Source organism: Mobula birostris, chromosome 3 (genome assembly GCF_030028105.1).
Source record: "Mobula birostris isolate sMobBir1 chromosome 3, sMobBir1.hap1, whole genome shotgun sequence".
NCBI lineage: Eukaryota > Metazoa > Chordata > Chondrichthyes > Myliobatiformes > Myliobatidae > Mobula > Mobula birostris.
The window spans coordinates 224,718,975-224,733,908 of record NC_092372.1 but is presented as its reverse complement, the minus strand read 5'-3'; positions in this window follow the sequence as shown (position 1 = coordinate 224,733,908).

Genomic DNA, 14,934 nt, shown 5'->3' with positions numbered 1-14,934 from the left:
CATTCTCCTGCCTTCTCCCCATAACCTTTGACTTCCTTACTAATATGAGACCATAAGACATCCTTATATTCTGAGGTTTTGCTCTCTGTTTCTAGACTCTCACACTATTTGAAACGTCCTCTCCATGTCCAGTCTATCCCTAATAAAACAATGCTTGTCTAAATGTTAATAAATCCTGCTCTGAGATTTTTCTCTAATAATTTCCTTCCAATGGATGTGAGACTCACTGGATAATCCCATTTACCTTTCTAAAACAGGAAAAACATTGGCTATTTTCAGTCTTCTGGAACTTTGGCCAAGCCTCTTTCAGGATCCTGGTTCGGAGTATAAATTCTGATAGAAATGAGAACATCACCACCCGATAAAGAGTCTCCAATGCACAGAATCCAGAAGAGCTGCAGAGGGTTGTAGATTCAGCCAGCTCCAGCACGGAGACGAGCCTCTCCACCGTCAAGGTGCTGCCTCAAGCAAGCAGCATCCATTATTATTGACCCTTGCCATCTGGGACAAGCGCTCTTCTCATTACTACCATCAGGAAGCAGGTACAGGAGTCTGAGGACACACATTTAACAAGTTGATTAATCTCTGGCGGTCTAGTGGTTGGGATTCAAATCACAAAAGGCTGGTTTGCAGGATGCAGCAGGCTATCAAGAAGGCAAATGAGATGTTGGCCTTGGTTGCTAGAGGGATTGGATTTAGGAGCAGGGAGGCTATGCTGCAAACGTACAGGGTACTGGTGAGGCCGTAGCTGGAGTACTGCGTGCAGTTATGGTCCCCTTGCTTGAGGAAGGATATACTGGCTTTGGAGGCAGTGCAGAGGATGTTCATCAGGTTGATTCCAGAGATGAGGGGATTAGACTACGAGGGCAGATTGAGTCACCTGGGACTGTACTCAGTGGAATTCAGAAGAATGAGAGGAGATCTAGTAGAAACATATAAAATTTTTTCCACTGAGGCAAGGGGAGAAAAAAACCAGAGGACATGGGTTAAGGGTGAGGGGGGAAAAGTTTGAAGAGAATATTAGGGGGGGCTTCTTCACACGGAGAACGGTGGGAGTGTAGAATGAGCTGCCAGACGAGGTGGTAAATGCGGGTTCTTTTTTAACATTTAAGAATAAATTGGACAGATACATGGATGGGAGGTGTATGGAGGGATATGGTCCGTGTGCAGGTCAGTGGGACTAGGCAGAAAATAGTTCAGCACAGCCAAGAAGGGCCAAAAGGCCTGTTTCTGTGCTGTAGTTTTTCTATGGTTTCTAATTATGAAAGAGCTAGATAAGATAGAGGCAGAAAAGCTGTTTCAACTGGTAGGTGAGACTAGAACTAGGGGACATAGCTTCAAGATTTGGGGGAGTAGATTTAGGATGGAGATAAGGAGGAACTGCTTTTCCCAGACAGTGGTGAATCTGTGGAATTCTCTGCCCAATGAAGCAGTGGAGGCTACCTCTGTAAATATTTTTAAGACAACGTTGGATAGATTCTTGCACTGTAGGGGAATTAAGAGTTATGGGGAAAAGGCAGGTAGGTGGAGATGAGTCCATGGCCAGATCAGCCATGATCTTATTGAATGGCAGGGCAGGCTCGATGGGCCAGATGGCCGACTCCTGCTCCTATTTCTTATGTTCTTATGTTATATTCCCCTGCGGCCCAGGTTTGTTTCCTGGTCAGGGAAGAGTGTGGGGTGGTATGGTAGCACTATTACAGCGCCAGCAATCCAGGTTCAATTCCTGTCACTGCCTGTACATTCTCCCCATGACTCCCACATCGGAAGGACGTATGGGATGGTAGGTTATTAGGTTACATGGGTGTAATTGGGTGGCACGGCCTGTTACCTTGCTGTATCTCTTAAAAATATTAACATTTTGGGTATAGCTTCTTTTTCCTTGCTGTCAGATTTCTGAATGGTCTGTGAACCTAGGAACATTACCTTTTTTGCACTTTAAAAAAATTTTTATCTTATAATAATGGAGTGTATGGGGAGTCCAGGGAGGGGTATTATCTCTGGTGAATGGGCTTGGTCATGTCCATTCTGGGGCAGCTCACTCACCTTTGCTCCTCACCGGACACTCAGCTCTCACTTGTGGCCCCAACCCAACAGGCTGTTTTCCTATGTCAGCGGCCATACCCCGGTACAACACTTTGACAGGCGGGCTAAACCAGGTGAGGGTAGTCAGTGGCCTCATACCCCAGTGAGACAGTGGCATGCCTGTTCCTAGCCCGCAAAGTCTGCTCCAGCAGACTGGGCGGATGAGATCCAACGGCCATGAAGGTGGTTCTGCAACGCTACATGGAGAGAAAAGGGCATGAAAAGGCCTTTTTATGTCTTGCACTGTACTGCTGCCACAAAACAACACATTTCACAACCTATGCCAGTGATAATAAATCTGATCAGAAGGGGTTAAGTCTCCAGTATAACATAACTGATACAAATATTATTTGGTTATTATTATGTTACTTTTAAACAAGCTTGTTAACGTATAGAAATACAACACTGCAGATGCTGGAATTTGGAATTAAAATCAAACTGCTAGAGGAACTCAGCAAAGGGTTTGTTGACATTTAGGGTTGAGAGCCAACATGAGGACTGAGAATGCAATCCCCCATCTCGTTCTCTCCATTGCTCCTTCTCCACTACATCTATTGCAGAGCTAAGGCTTGCTGGCCTGAAGAAATTAAACGTCTGCAATGCAGCAAGCTAGACAAGTCATGGGCAACGAACAAGTAGACAAAATACCGTTCCCGCTGTTATCAGACTCTTGAACGGACCTCTCGTACGATAAGATGGATTCAGTCTCACAATCTACCTCATAATGATCTTGCATTTTATCATTCACTTCTTCTTCTTAAGCCCATGACCTCCACTGGGGCAGAGGCCACCAACAGCAGCTCACCAGAGTGCTCTGTCTTGGGCCAGTCTTCCAGTCTTTCAAGGTGTAGCCCATCGAAGATCTTTCCGCTCTCAGGGATGAGGTCTTTGGAGCTTCAGTTGGCATTTCTGTATCTCTGGGTTTTAGATGGGATGGGGTCTCCAGTCTCATGCCCAACCCTCCTCCTTTCCTAGCCCGGTTTGGGACTGTCCATAGCAGAGGTTTAGTATTTACCTGCACTGCACTTTTTCAGAAGCTTTTAATCTTTATTTTGTTTTACCTTTCTCGAGCTCAGTGCACTGAGTAATAATTTGATTTGTATGAATAGTATGCAACACAAGCTTTTCACTGTATCTTAGTACATGTGACAATACTAAACCAATAATGTCTTTGTTCTCTCTATGTGGTAGAAGAAGTAGGTTTCTGAGACTGCTCTTGTGATTGGAATAACCTGATCCTGGTGTCATTACTGTGAGGTAATATTGCAATCCACCAAACCCTGGTTAGACCATGTAAATGAAAACTACTTTAAAATTTGTGTATTTCCTGGTTCAGCTTTGAGTGTTTGCATACAGTATGTATTCACAAATAAACGGAGACGACCCATATGTTCAAGGCCACACGAAAACACTTGATTAGAACTAACACAAATGTAATACAAAAGGAAAAACAAATCTCTGTAGCAGTAAGTAGTAGCCGTACAGAAATCAAAATAATATTTATCATCTTCTAAATGAGCTGATCTGCGGAATGCCAACAGACTTTCACACAGACTGTCCTCTCTCTGTCTGTCTAATTCTGACTTGACATACACTAGCCACCAGTCATTAGCCTGACAAAACACTGCCTCACTACAGAAAGAGAATGCCCCTTTTTATACCCTTCAAAACCCCTTACCCTGCTACTTTTCCGTACATTTGTTATCTGCACCTGCACAGTGACCTTGCCTTAGAAAAAACACATCTTCCACTGTTATGGCTATAGAATTGTACTCCCCTAACTTTCTCAGAACATTGCTGTGCACTGGCTCTCTTGTACTTCCTAAAACAATCTCTCCCCAAGCTAACACTATTTTGTCTTACTGACTTCCATTTTATTTTAGACTATACCAAGGAGGAATCATGTGCAACTTTTTCCTTACAGACTACAGTTAGAATGTTGTATTCATTTCTGGTCACTTCCAAAGTAAGGACAAATTTGGCACAACTTTGTGGGCTGAAGGGCCTGTATTGTGCTGTAGGTTTTTTATGTTTTTGTTTCATTATAGGAAGAATGTGGAAGCTTCAGAGAGGGAGCAGAGGAGATTTACCAGGATGCTGCCTGGATTAGAGAGCGTGTCTTATGAGGATAGGTTGAGTGAGCTCGGGCTTTTCCCTTTGGAGAGAATAATGATGAGTGATGACTTGATAGAGATGTACAAGATGATAAGAGGCATAGACAGAATGGACAGCCAGAGACTTTTACTCCGGGGTAGAAATAGCTAAGAAGAGGGGCATAACTTCAAGTTGTTTGAACAAAAGTACAAGGGGGATGTCAGAGTTAGATTTTTTACACATGGAGTGGTAGATGCATAGAAGGCTCTGCCGGGGTGCTGGTAGAGCTTTAAAAAGCAGGAGGTTTTTTGGTGGGAATCATTGATTGGAGTACTGCGCAAACACAACAGAAGCGTTCCTGTGCAGATCCAGTGAAGAGCTTTAGGAACCCAGTCTCGAAAAAGAGAAGTACTACCGAGTGGAGAGGTCATCGTGGGAGTGGGCGTGGTCAGAGTAGTAAGGATTTGTCTCAACAAGGCTTCAGCGGGAACAGGCAGAGGCAAGGTAAATAGGTAAGTTCATTCCTTATTTCTTTTTTTTTCTGAATTAACTCTTGAGAGAATAGGGGTTATGTCTTCAGAGTCAGTCTTCTGTTCTGGGTGTCAGATTTCCAAGAGACTACCAGCCTCCCCAAAGGCCACATCTGCACCAGGTGCATCGAAATGCAGCTCCTTAGAGACAGAGTTAGGGAACTGGAGCTGCAGCTCGATGACCTTCAGCTTATTTGGGAGAGTGAGGCAGTGATAGGACCTATGGGGAGCTGGTCACCCCAAAGCTACAGGAGACTGATAAATTGGTGACTGTCAGGAGAGGGAAGGGAGAACTTCAGACAGTGGAGAGCACCTCTATGGCCGTCCCCCTCAACAATAACACTGGACAAGAAATTTTTTCAAAAGTGTTGCTTCCTCAGAATTATTTTTTGTTTATAATAGACTGCTTGAAGATGAACACAAATATAATTTCAGACTACTTGTATCACGTAGGAATTTGGAGAAACAACAAATTAACTTTTATTGAATATAATGTGTTTATTTTCATAATGGTGCTGATGCTTTGCAATAGTTCAACTAAGTTAAAAATATTTTGTTAATGATTTCCATTTGTACTCAGTTTCTGAGGCTTCTTGCTTAAGTGTCCAACAATAATTTACCAGCATTGATGGATTCCAGTTGCCCTGGTATCTTTTCTCCATGCCCGCAATGTCCTGGTGAAACCTTTCACCATGCTCGTCACTAACAGCACCAAGATTTGCAGGGAAGAAGTCTAAATGGGAATGCAGAAAATGAATCTTTAGTGACATGTTGCATCTCATGGTTTTATATGCTTGAAGCATGCTTTGAACCAGCTGCATGTAGTTTGGTGCTCTATAGATGCCGAGAAAAATTTCAACGACTTTCTTGAATACCTTCCATGTGATTTTCTCCAGTCCCACTAGACATTCTTCAAATTGCCTGTCATTGATGACCTGTTTGATTTGTGGACCAACAAAAATGCTTTCCTTAATCTTGGCTTCAGTTATTCTGGGAAGCATCTGTCTCAAATATCAAAATCCTTCATAGAAATATTTGTGCCTGGTGATAGCAAATTCCATCCTTACAGTCCTGAACCCAATAATTATTACTAAAACCTGTCCTGCCATGCAGCAGCTGTGCCACCTAAGCATGCCCAAGCATGCCTGGACAAGATAGGAAACTTTCCAGCTTACATTGTAGGCAATGTTTTAATTGACTTGAATTATCAATTGAAATAATAAGTATAAGTTTATTTTTAAAAATGGTGGGTGATAGGGAAATTTCATAGTGATTTTCATGATTAGTAGCCCAAAATTCATAAGATACACCTTAAGGTATTCAGGAAGCAAAATCTTTGTTGTCTAGTGTAGGTATTCCATTTTGAGTTCTGGTGGGGGGGGTGCAGAGAGACCTACCTGGGGGAAGCAACAGTGACCGTGCCTCTGGCACTGAGTCTGGCCCTGTAGTTCAAAAGGGCAGGAAACTGAAGGGGATGGCAGCAGTAGTAGGGGACTGTATAGTCAGGGTGACAGATAGGTGATTCTGTGGATGCTAAAAGGAAACACAAATGGTAGCTTGCCTCCCAGGTGCCAGGGTCTGTGATGTTTCTGAATGCGTCCACAGTATCCTGAAAGGAAGGGTGAGCAGCCAGAAGTTGTGGTAAATATGTTACCAACAACATAAGTAGAAAAAGGGTGGAGGTCCTGAAAACAGAATACAGGGAGTTAGGAAAGAAGCTGAGAAGCAGGACCTCAAGGGTAACAATCTTGGGATTGATGCCTGTGCCACGCAACAGTGAGGATAGGAATAGAATGAGGTGGCGGATAAATGCGCAGCTGAAAAATTGGAGTAGGGGCCAGAGATTCAGATTTCTAGATAATTGGGACCTCTTCTGGGGCAGGTGTGACCTGTACAAAAGAGATGGGTTACACTTTAATCTGAGGGGAACCAATATTCTTGCCGGCAGGTTTATCAGAGCTGTTGGGAGTGGTTTGAACTAATAGGGCAGGGGGATGGGAACCAGGATGATAGAGCTGAGGATGAGCCAGCAGTTTACAAGTAGATGATGTGTGTAATGAATGTAAGAAAGGACAAGCCAATGATTGTCCAACTGCAGAGAGAGCAACGAGTAAATTGTACCACAGAGGCAAAATTCAAAAGGGCAAAGAATGTGGTTCTGAAAGTGCTGTATTTAAATGTGCGTAGGATTCGGAATAAGGTGGTGCAATTAGAGACTGGTCGGTATGAAGTGTGGCCATCACTGAGTCATGGCTGAAAGGCCATAGTTGGGAGCTTAGTATCAAAGGATGTACTTTGTATCGGAAGGATAGGCAAGAAGCTATAGTGGGTGGTGAGGCTCTGTTGGTGAGAGGTGGAATAACATCTTGAGAACGAGGTGACAGGGTCAGAGAATGATGAAAATCTGTGGGTGAAGTTAAGAAACTGCAGGGGTAGAAAAACCATTATGGGAATCATATATAGGCCTCCAAATAGTAGCCAAGGAGTGGGGTTGAGATTGCAAAGGGAGCTGGAAAGGGCATGTAATAAAGGTAATGGCACAATTGTAATGTGTGACTTCAACATGCAAGGAGATTGGGAAAATCAGGTTAGTGTCCGATCATAAGAAAGGGAATTTATGGAATGCCTACGAGATGGCTTTTTAGAGCAGCTTGTGCTTGAGCCTACTTGGGGAAAGGTTATCTTAGATCGGGCATTGTGTAATAATCCAGATTTTCTTAGTCAGCTTAGTGTAAAGGAACTCTTAGGAGGCAGTGATCATAATATGATTGAATTCCTACTGCAGTTTGAGAGGGAGAAGCACAAGTCACATGTATCAGTATCGCAATGGAATAAAGGGAATTACAGAGGCATGAGAGAGGAGCTTGCCCAGGTGGATTGGAGGAGGATACTAGCAAGGATAACAGCAGAACAGAGGTGCCTGAAGTTTCTGGGAATAGTTCACAAGGCGCAGGATAGATATGTCCCACAGAGGAAGAAGTTCTCAAATGGCAGGGGTAGGCAATTGTGGTTGACAAGAGAAGTTAAGGACTGCATAATAGCCAAGGGCATATAAAGTATCAAAAGTGAGTGGAAAGTTGGATGATTGGGAAGCTTTTAAAATCCAACAAAAGGCTAATAAAAAAGCTATAAGAAGGGAAAAGATTAAATATGAGGGCAAACTAGCCAATAATATAAAACAGAATTCTGTAAGTTTTTTCAGTTATATAAAAAATAGAAGGGAAGTGAGAGTTGATATTGGACCACTGGAAAATAATACTGGTGAGGTAGTAATGGGGAACAATAAAATAGCAGATGAACTTAATAAGTACTTTGCTCAGTGTTTACTGTGGAAGACACTAGCTGTATCCCAGAGGTCCATGAGTGTCAGGGAGCAGGAGTGAGTGCCATTGCTATTACAAAGGAAAAAGAGAGGAAATTATAGGCCAGTTAGCCTAACCTCAGTGGTTGGGAAAGTGTTGGAGTCCGTTATTAAAGACGAGGTTTTGGGGTACTTGGAGACTAATGATAAAATAAGTCAAAGTCAGCATGGTTTCTGTGAAGGGAAATCTTGCCTGACAAATCTGTTAGAGTTCTTTGAGGAAGTAACAAGCAGGGTGGACAAAGGAGAGGCAGTGGATGTCATTTACTCAGATTTTCAGAAGATATTTGATAAGTTGCCTCACATGAGGCTGCTTAACAAGATAAAATCATATGGTGTTACAGAAAAGATACTGGCATGGATAGAGGAATGGCTGACAGGCAGGAGGCAGCGAGGGAAATAAAGGGAGCCATTTTTGGTTGGCTGCCAGTGACTAGTGGTGTTCCTCAGGGGTCAGTATAGGGACCACTGCTTTTCACATTGTTTGTCAATGATTTAGATAGTGGAATTGATGGCTTTGTGGCAAAGTTTGCTGATGATACAAACTTAGGTGGAGGGGTAGATAGTGCTGAGGAAGAATTTGATTGCAGCAGGACTTAAACAAATTGGAAGAATGGGCAAAAAAGTGGCAGATGGAATATAGTGTTGGGAAATGTATGATAATGCACTTTGGTAAAAGGAACAATAATGCAGACTATTATCTAAATGCGGAGAAGATTCAAGGGGATTTAGGAGTCCTCATGCAAGACTCCCAGAAGATTAATTTACAGGTCGAGTCTGCGGTAAAGAAGGCAAATGCAATGTTGGCATTTATTTCAAGGGGAATAGAATATAAAAACAAGGAGATAATGCCAAAGCTTTATAAGGCAGTAGTCAGACTGCACTTGGAGTATTGTCAACAGTTTTTGGCCCTTTTTCTCAGAAAGGTTGTGTTGTCATTGGAGAGAGTCCAGAGGAGCTTCACAAGGATGATTCCGGGAATGAAGGGTTTAACATATGAGGAGCGTTTGGCAGCTTTGGGCCTGTACTCACTGGAATTTAGAACAATGCGGGAGGATCTCATTGAAACATACCAAATGTTGAAAGGACTAGATAAGTTGGATGTGGAGAGGATGTTTTCTCTGGTGGGAGTATCCAGAACTAGAGGGCACAGCCTCAAAATAGAGGGGCGACCTTTTAGAACAGAGGTAAGGAGGAATTTTTTGAGCCAAAGAGTGGTGAATCTGTGGAATGCTCTTTCACAGACGGCAGTGGAGGCCAAGCCCATGATATATTTAAAGTGGAAGTTGATAAATTCTTGATTAGTCAGGGCATCAATGGATCTGGTGAGAGAGCAGGTGTATGAGGTTGAATGGGGTCCTGGACCAGCCATGATGGAATGGCAGAGTGGTCTCGATGGGCTGAATGATGTAATTCTGCTGCTATGTCTTGAGGTTTTATAGAGGCAAACACATTAGGTGCATTAAGAAACTATTAGACAGGCATATGGATAAAAGAGAAATGGAGGGTTATCTGAGAGAGAAAGGTTGGATTGATCTCAGATTAGGCTAAAGGGATGGCATAACATCACGGGCTGAAGGGCCTGTACTGTGCTGTGGTGGTCTATGTTCTATGAAAGGAAGGAAGAGCATGCTTCCTTCTTGATGCTCCACTACCAGATGTACTCAACGCCTTCTATGCCCACTTTGAAGGGGAAAATATAACTACAGTGGATTAAGTTGAAGTGGATAAATCCCCAGGACTTGACTGGGTATTCCCTCGGACCTTGAAGGAGACTAGTGTTGAAATTGCAGGGGCCCTGGCAGAAATATTTAAAGTGTCGGTGTCTACGGGTGAGGTGCCGGAGGATTGGAGAGTGGCTCATGTTGTTCCGTTGTTTAAAAAAGGATCAAAAAGTAATCCGGGAAATTATAGGCCAGTAAATTTGATGTCGGTAGTGGGTAAGTTATTGGAGGGAGTACTAAGAGACAGAATCTACAAGCATTTGGATAGACAGGGACTTATTAGGGAGAGTCAACATGGCTTTGTGCGTGGTAGGTCATGTTTGAGCAATCTGTTGGAGTTTTTCGAGGAGGTTACCAGGAAAGTGGATGAAGGGAAGGCAGTGGATGTTGTCTACATGGACTTCAGTAAGGCCTTTGACAAGGTCCCGCATGGGAGGTTAGTTAGGAAAATTCAGTCGCTAGGTATACATGGAGAGGTGGTAAATTGGATTAGACATTGGCTCAATGGAAGAAGCCAAAGAGTGGTAGTAGAGAATTGCTTCTCCGAGTGGAGGCCTGTGACTAGTGGTGTGCCACAGGGATCAGTGCTGGGTCCATTGTTATTTGTCATCTATATCAATGATCTGGATGATACAAAGATTGGAGGTGTAGTGGACAGTGAGGAAGGTTTTCAAAGCTTGCAGAGGGACTTGGACCAGCTGGAAAAATGGGCTGAAAAATGGCAGATGGAGTTTAATACAGACAAGTGTGAGGTATTGCACGTTGGAAGGACAAACCAAGGTAGAACATACAGGGTTAATGGTAAGGCACTGGGGAGTGCAGTGGAACAGAGGTATCTGGGAATACAGATACAAAATTCCCTAAAAGTGGTGTCACAGGTAGATAGGGTTGTAAAGAGAGCTTTTGGTACATTGGCCTTTGTTAATTAAAGTAGTGAGTATAAGAGCTGGAATGTTATGATGAGGTTGTATAAGGCATTGGTGAGGCCGAATCTGGAGTATTGTGTTCAGTTTTGGTCACCAAATTACAGCAAGGATATTAATAAGGTTGAAAGAGTGCAGAGAAGGTTTACAAGGATGTTGCCGGGACTTGAGAAACTTGGTTACAGAGAAAGGTTGAATAAGTTTGGACTTTATTCCCTGGAGTGTAGAAGAATGAGGGGAGATTTGATAGAGGTATATAAAATTATGTTGGGTATAGATAGAGTGAATGCAAGCAGGCTTTTTCCACTGAGGCAAGGGGAGAAAAAAAAACAGAAGACATGGGTTAAGGGTGAGGGGGGAAAAGTTTAAAGGGAACATTAGTGGGGGCTTCTTCACACAGAGACTGGTGGGAGTGTGGAATGAGCTGCCAGACCAGGTGGTAAATGCGGGTTCTTTTTTTAACATTTAAGAATAAATTGGACAGATACATGGATGGGAGGTGTATGGAGGGATATGGTCCATGTGCAGGTCAGTGGGACTAGGCAGAAAATGGTTCGGCACAGCCAAGAAGGGCCAAAAGGCCTGAATCTGTGCTGTAGTTTTTCTATGGTTTCTACAGCTGTGAAGATCCCTGCTGCACCTGATGACCCTGTGATCTCTGGCTCAGAGGCCGATGTTAGGCTGTCTTTAAAGAGGGTGAATCCTCGCAAGGCCGAAGTCCCTAACAGAGTACCTGGTAAGGCTGTTAGGATTCATGCCAAGCAACTGGCGGAGTATTCAAGGACATTTTCAACCTCTCACTGCTACAGGCAGAAGTTCCCACTTGCTTCTAAAAGGCAACAATTATACCAGTGCCTAAGAAGAATAATGTGAGTTGCCTTAATGACTAGTGCCCGGTAGGACTCACATTGACAGTGATGAAATGATTTGAGAGGTTGGTCATGACTAGACTGAACTCCTGCCTCAGCAAGGATCTGGACCCATTGCAATTTGCCTATCGCCACAATAGGTCACCGGCAGATGCAATCTCAATGGCTCTTCACACCTATGCCGGGAAGCTGTTCATGGACTATAGCTCAGCATTTAACACCATCATTCCCACAATCCTGACTGAGAAGTTCCAGAACCTGGGCCTCTGTACCTCTTTCTGCAATTGGATCCTCGACTTCCTAACCGGAAAACCACAATCCATGTGGATTGGTAATAATATCTCCTCCTTGCTGACGATCAACACTGGCGCACCTCAGGGGTGTGTGCTTAGCCCACTGCTCTACTCTCTCTATACCCATGACTGTGTGCTAGGCATAGCTCAAATACCATCTATAAATTTGCTGATACAGCCATTGTTGGTAGAATCTCAGATGGAAACGAGAAGGTGTACAGGAACAAGATATGCCAACTTGTGGAGTGGTGTTGCAGCAACAACCTGGCACTCAATGTCAGTAAGACAAAAGAGCTGATTGTGGACTTCAGGAAGGGTAAGAACACTTCAGGAAAGAACACATACCAATCCTCATAGAGGGATCAGAAGTGGAGAGACTGAGCAGTTTCAAGTTCCTGGGTGCCAAGGTCTCTGAGGATCTAACCTGGTCCCAACATATCGGTGTAGTTATAAAGAAAGCAAGACAGCGGCTATACCTTATTACGAGTTTGAAAAGATTTGGTATGTCAACAAATACACACAAAAACTTCTATAGGTGTACCATGGAGAGCATTTTGACAGGCTGCATCACTGTCTGGTATGGAGGGGCTACTGCACAGGACCGAAAGAAGCTACAGAGGGTTGTAAATTTAATCAGCTCTACCTTGGGTACTAGCCTACAAAGTACCCAGTACATCTTCAGGGAGCGGTGCCTCGGAAAGGCAGCGTCCATTATTAAGATCTCCAGCACCCAGGGCATGCCTTTTTCTCACTGTTACCATCAGGTAGGAGGTACAGAAGCCTGAAGGCACACACAGTGATTCAGGAACAGCTTCTTCCCCTCTGCCATCCGATTCCTAAATGGACATTGAACCCATGAACACCACCTCACCTTTTTAATATATATTATTTCTGCTTTTTGCACATTTTTAATCCATTCAATATAAGTATATTGTTACTTATCTTCTCCTATATTATGCATTCTATTGAACTGCTGCTGCTAAATTAACAAATTTCATGACACATACCGGTGATAATAAACCTGATGCTGATTCACATAAAGGAAGGGAACTAGTAGGAGAAGGGGGGTGACAAGCGGATTGCATGGGTTGTGGAGGGGAAAGAGGCAGGGTATTGGGGACTAGGAAGTGCTAGTGAAAATTTGGATGAGACTAAGACAGACATCTTGGTTGGAATGGAAGTATTGGATTGAAGGGCTGTTTCCTTGCTGAATACCTCTGCTAATCCATAAGCATTGATTCTATTGTGTTGCTTTGTATTTAATTCAAGATCAAGTTTAATTATTAATCAACCAGGTGTAGCCCCCTGGTAAGCCTCAGGCTCGCTCAGCTCGCTTTCGTCTAGGGGGAGCAGCCTTCGGCTCCACCAAACGGGGTAATCAAGTTTGTGTGGAGGCTGTGTGATGTACCCCACCCCGCCCCGCCAAATAACAGACAGTACACCATATGTGATTAAATGATTACACTTTATAGATCTTACTGGAACTATGTAATTTATAGAGATAAAATATAAAAGGGAAGTAAAAGGCGCCAAACTTATCAAAGTTCAACCACTTCATGCACAACCGTTGGAGCTCAATTAACGGAGTCTTCTTTCCACCATTTGATCCCCTCCAACCTCCTCGACACGCTGCCTGGGAACAACCACGGTGGTCGTCCAGACCCTCCACACGAGTCTGTCCTTGTCTCTTCTCCTCGCCGAAGACCCTGGGTCTCGGACTCCCGCTCGGGGTCTTTCCCGCCGCCCAGCTTACAGCATCATGTCTCCTGCCCCAAAGCCCGTGAAAACAATAGCTTACAGACACACAAGAAAGAATGACATCTATCCCAATTGGTTGGCAAATGAATATAATTCTTGTTATCAGTAATATAACCTAAACAAGCTGCTAGAGAGAGCACCACTGTCTCAGCAGTTAACATCACAGAGAAGCCATTTTATTTTTAACATAACAAAGAAGCCATTTTATTAGCCTTAGCAATAACAGACATCCCACCCTGCAAAAACTCATTTCAGGGAGATAGTACCATCAATTTGCGGGAGACTGGGAGAGGTGGGATGTCTGCAATAGAGTAGCTCCGCAGCTAGCCAGCTAATTTAAATAACGTTAGCTATGCTAATGAACGAGTAACACCTGTTAAACTCACCTCAACATGTCTTTTACAGTCTTAACCCACCATGGGCAAAAGAAAAGTCACTGTTGCGAACAGTGCAGCGAGCTAGGCAGGGGTATACTTTAGGGTAGTCTGAGGTGATGTACATTTTATATTTTCTTTTTTTTTGGAACACTCTGCCATGGCTCTCTTTCTCTTTCGTGTGTGCGCTCTCTCTCTCTCTCTCTCACTCACTCAAACTCCCACGTTCTCTCTCTCGCTCCCGCGCTCTCGTGGTCTCTCTCGCGCTCGCTTGCTTCCTCTCTCAAAAAAATTGATTTCCGGGTCAGTTTATATAATTTGTGGGCATCAGGGAGCCACTATTAATATGCGGGAGACTCCCGGAACTTCCGGGAGAGGTGGGATGTCTGCAATAACATAAAAGAAGAAACCCCTTACACAGGTATGAATATAGCCAAATGAAACAGCTTTCTGCTGGGGGCAAGGTGAAAAACACACTACCAACGGCACATAGCACATCTGGTTATGATAGCAGAAAACACACAATCACCAAAAGAAAATACAGCCCAACTCCCTGAATGGCGTGGCCTGTAGATTAATGGTGCATGGGATGTTGTCCGACTCCAGCTTGTTCTTCCACTGTGAATACCCACAAGAAAATGAATTTCAGGGCAGTACATTGTGATATATATGTACTGTGATATTAAAATACATTTAGAAGTTCAAAACTTTGAATTTTTTAACATCTACCCTGTGAAGCCTCCCTTGGTATTTTGCACATTTGGTTACATCTCTCACTTTTCTGAAACTCCGAGGAATACAACAACCCTGGCGCTGTGGAACGAGGCTGAGATAGGCGCTGTGGGCTGAATGGCCTGCGAGTCTGTGGGAGTGTTTGCTCTTGCTGAAGAAGGCGGGAAGGTCCCCGCCCCCGGCTACGTCGC